Raw genomic sequence first — 5,214 nt, 5'->3', positions numbered from 1 at the left:
GGTCCTAGTGGAAACTAAGGGATATTAAGGCCTTCTTTTAATAGAGAACCGGACCAAAGCATTAACACACAGTGAATACATGAACTCCTCAAACTATGGTCGTCACCGAGAAGTATCCCGATTATTGTCACTTCGGGGTTGTCGGATCATAACACATAATAGGTGACTATAGACTTGCAAGATAGGATCAAGAACACACATATATTCATGAAAACATAATAGGTTCAGATCTAAAATCATGGCACTCGGGCCCTAGTGACAAGCGTTAAGCATAGCAAAGTCATAGTAACATCAATCTCAGAACATAGTGGATACTAGGGATCAAACCCTAACAAAACTAACTTGATTACATGGTAAATCTCATCCAACCCATCACCGTCCAGCAAGCCTATGATGGAATTACTGACGCACGACGGTGAGCATCATGAAATTGGTGATGGAGGATGGTTGATGATGACGACGGCGACGAATCCCCTTCTCCGGAGCCCCGAACGGACTCCAGATCAGCCCTCCCGGGAGAGATTAGGGCTTGGCGGCGGCTCCGTATCGTAAAACGCGATGAAATTTTTTTTCTCTGATTCTTAGGGGGCCCATGAGACAGGGGGCGCGCCCAGGGGGGTGGGCACGCCCCCACCCTCATGGACAGGGTGTGGGCCCCCTGGTCTTGATTCTTTCGCTAATATTTTTTATATTTTCCAAAAAGTGCCTCCGTGGATTTTCAGGACATTCCGAGAACTTTTGTTTTCTACACATAAAACAACATCATGGCAGTTCTGCTGAAAACAACGTCAGTCCGGGTTAGTTTCATTCAAATCATGCAAGTTAGAGTCCAAAACAAGGGCAAAAGTGTTTGGAAAAGTAGATACGTTGGAGACGTATCACAGACCCAGTCCGCATCATTGCTACTATCATTTTTTAACTTAGTTTTCTCTAGGAACACATATAAAACATAGGGAAGTGCTACGTCTTGAGCTTGTGTTGGTTTTCCTTGAAGAGGAAAGGGTGATGCAGCAATAGTAGTGTAAGTATTTCCCTCAGTTTTTGAGAAATAAGGTATCAATCCAGTAGGAGGCTCCTCATAAGTCCCACGCACCTACTCAAACAAACAAAGAACTCGCAACCAACGGAATAAAGGGGTTGTCAATCCCTTCACGACCACTTGCAAAAGTGAGACTTGATAGAGAAAGTATGATAAAATAAATATATTTTTGGTATTTTATAATATATATTGGAAAAGTAAAGATGCAAATAATAGTAGATTGAAAGCTTATATGATAAGAGATAGACCCAGGGGCCATAGGTTTCACTAGTGGCTTCTCTCGAGGGCATAAGTATTACAGTGGGTGAACAAATTACTGTCGAGCAATTGATAGAAAAGTGAATAATTATGAGATTATCTAGGCATAATCATGTATATAGGCATCACGTCCGTGACAAGTAGACCGACTCCTGCCTGCATCTACTACTATTACTCCACACATCGACCGCTATCCAGCATGCATCTAGAGTATTAAGTTCATAAAGAACAGAGTAACGCATTAAGAAAGATGACATGATATAGAGGGATAAACTCATGAAATATGATATAAACTCCATATTTTTATCCTCGATGGCAACAATACAATATGTGCCTTGCTGCCCCTATTGTCACTGGGAAAGGACACCGCAAGATAGCACCCAAAGCTAAGCACTTCTCCCATTGCAAGAAAGATCAATCTAGTAGGCCAAACCAAACTGATAATTCGAAGAGACTTGCAAAGATAACTCAATCATACATAAAAGAATTCAGAGGAGATTCAAATATTTCTCATAGATAAACTTGATCATAAACCCACAATTCATTGGATCTCGACAAACACACCGCAAAAGGAGTTACATCGAATAGATCTCCAAGAAGATCGAGGAGAACATGGTATTGAGATCCAAAAAGAGAGAAGAAGCCATCTAGCTAATAACTATGGACCCGAAGGTCTGTGGTAAACTACTCACAATTCATCGGAGGGGCTATGGTGTTGATGCAGAAGCCCTCCGTGGTCGATTCCCCCTCCAGCGGAGCACCGGCGAAGGCTCCAAGATGGGATCTCGCAGATACAGAAGGTTGCAGCGGTGGAATTAGGTTTTCGTGGTCGCTTCTAATGTTCTCGGGGTACGTGGGTATATATAGGAGGAAGAAGTAGGTCGGTGGCCGCCCGAGGGGCCCATGAGATAGGGGAGGCGCCATTCACCCTCGTGGCCGCCTTGGCTGCTTCTTGACTTGCACTCCAAGTCCTTTGGATCACGTTCATTCCAAAAATCATGCTCCCGAAGGTTTCATTCCATTTGGACTCCGTTTGATATTCCTTTTCTTCGAAACACTGAAATAGGCAAAAAAACAGCAATACAGGCTGGGCCTCTGGTTAGTAGGTTAGTCCCAAAAATGATATAAATGTGTAAAGTAAAGCTCATAAACACCCAAAACGGGTAATATAATAGCATGGAACAATCAAAAATTATAGATACATTGGAGACGTATCAAGCATCCCCAAGCTTAATTCCTACTCGTCCTCGAGTAGGTAAATGATAAAAACATATTTTTTGATGTGGAATGCTACCTAGAATATTTCTCAATGTAATTTTCTTTATTGTGGCATGAATGTTCAGATCCAAATGATTCAAAATAAAAGTTCATATTGACATAAGAAATAGTAATACTTCAGGCATACTAATCAAGCAATCATGTCTTCTCAAAATAAAATGGCTAAAGAAAGTTATCCCTACAAAATCATATAGTCTGACTGTTACTCTATCTTCATCACACACAGTATTTAATCATGCACAACCCCAATGACAAGACAAGCAATTGTTTCATACTTTAGTAATCTCAAACTTTTTCAACTTTCACGCAATACATGAGCGTGAGCCATGGACATAGCACTATATGTGGAATAGAATAGGGGTTGTGGAGAAGACAAAAAGGAGAAGATAGTCTCACATCAACTAGGCGTATCAACGGGCTATGGAGATGCCCATTAATAGATATCAATGTGAGGAGGGGGTTGCCATGCAACGGATGCACTAGAGCTATAAATGTATGAAAGCTCAACAAAAGAAACTAAGTGGGTGTGCATCCAACTCGCTTGCTCACGAAGACCTAGGGCATTTTGAGGAAGCCCATCATTGGAATATACAAGCCAAGTTCTATAATGAAAAATTCCCACTAGTATATGAAAGTGACAACATAGGAGACTCTCTATCATGAAGATCATGGTGCTACTTTGAAGCACAAGTGTGGTAAAAGGATAGTAGCATTGTCCCTTCTGTCTTTTCTCTTATTTCTTTTTTTTCTTTTCTATTTTTTTCTTATTTTTTCTTTTTTCTTTGGCCTTTTTTTGGCCTTTATCTTTTTTTCTTTTTTCTTTCTTTCTTTAGTCCGAAGTCTCATCCCGACTTGTGGGGGAATCATAGTCTCCATCATCCTTTCCTCACTGGGACAATGCTCTAATAATGAAGATCATCACACTTTTATTTACTTACAACTCAATAATTACAACTCAATACTTAGAACAAGATATGATTCTATATGAATGCCTCCGGCGGTGTACCGGGATATGCAATGAATCAAGAGTGACATGTATGAAAATTATGAAGGTGGCCTTGCCACAAATACGATGTCAACTACATGATCATGCAAAGAGCAATATAACAATGATGATGCATGTCATAATAAACGGAACAGTGGAAAGTTGCATGGCAATATATCTCGGAATGGCTATGGAAATGCCATAATATGTAGGTATGATGGCTGTTTTGAGGAAGGTGGGTGTATGGTACCGGCAAAAGTTGCATGGCACAAGAGAGGCTAGCAATGGTGGAAGGGTGAGAGTGCGTATAATCCATGGACTCAACATTAGTCAAAAGAACTCATATACTTATTGCAAAAATCTATAAGGCATCAAAAACAAAGTATTATGCGCATGCTCCTAGGGGGTAGATTGGTAGGAAAATACCATCGCTCGTCCCCGACCGCCACTCATAAGGAAGACAATCAATAAATAAAATTATGCTCCAACTTCATCACAAAGCGGTTCACCATACGTGCATGCTGCGGGAATCACAAACTTCAACACAAGCATTATTTAAATTCATAATCACCCAACTAGCATGACTTTAATATCACTACCTGCATATCTCAAAACAATTATCAAGTATCAAATTAATCATAGCATCCAATTCACTTTCTATGATAGTTTTTATTATACCCAACTTGGATGCCTACCATTCTAGGACCAATTTTACAACCATAGCAAATACCATGTTGTTCTAAGAGACTCTCAAAATAATATAAGTGAAGCATGAGAGATCAACAATTTCTTCAAAATTAAGCCACCGCCGTGCTCTAAAAGATATAAGTGAAGCACTAGAGCAAAAACTATCCAGCTCAAAAGATATAAGTGAAGCACATAGAGTATTCTAATAAATTCTAATCAAGTGGGCTTCTCCCAAAAGGTGTGTACAGCAAGTATGATTGTGGAAAACTAAAAGCTAAAACTAATATCATACAAGACGGTCCAAGCAAAACACATATCATGTGGCGAATAAAAATATAGCTCCAAGTAAAGTTACCGATGAACAAAGACAAAAGAGGGGATGCCTTCCCGGGGCATCCCCAAGCTTAGGCTTTTGGCTATTCTTGAATATCTTGGGGTTCCATGGGCATCCCCAAGCTTAGGCTTTTGCCACTCCTTATTCCATAGTCCATCAAATCTTTACCCAAAACTTGAAAACTTCACAACACAAAACTCAACAGGAAATCTCATAAGCTCCGTTAGTGAAAGAAACCAAAACCACCACATAAGGTACAGTAATGAACTCATTATTTATTTATATTGGTGTTAAACCTACTGTACTCCAAGTTCTCTATGGTTCATACCACTTAATACTAGCCATAGATGCATCAAAATAAGCAAACAACACACGAAAAACAGAATCTGTCAAAAACAGAACAGTCTGTATAAATCTGCAACCCCCGAATACTTCTAGAACTCTAAAAATCCTACAAACATAGGAAGTCCTGTGCAATTTATCTATTGATCTACAAAAAAGAATCAACGCAAAAGCATGTTTCTGTGATTTAACAAAACTAAATTCATGCGCACAAAGTTTCTGTTTTCAGCAGAATCAAATTAACTATCACCATAGGTTATCCTATAGGTTCTACTTGGCACAAAGACTAAT

The sequence above is a fragment of the Triticum dicoccoides genome, chromosome 1B, assembly GCF_002162155.2.
Source record: "Triticum dicoccoides isolate Atlit2015 ecotype Zavitan chromosome 1B, WEW_v2.0, whole genome shotgun sequence".
In the NCBI taxonomy this organism is placed as follows: Eukaryota; Viridiplantae; Streptophyta; class Magnoliopsida; order Poales; family Poaceae; genus Triticum; species Triticum dicoccoides.
The sequence above is the reverse complement of the archived record's forward strand: the minus strand, read 5'-3'. Positions refer to the sequence as shown.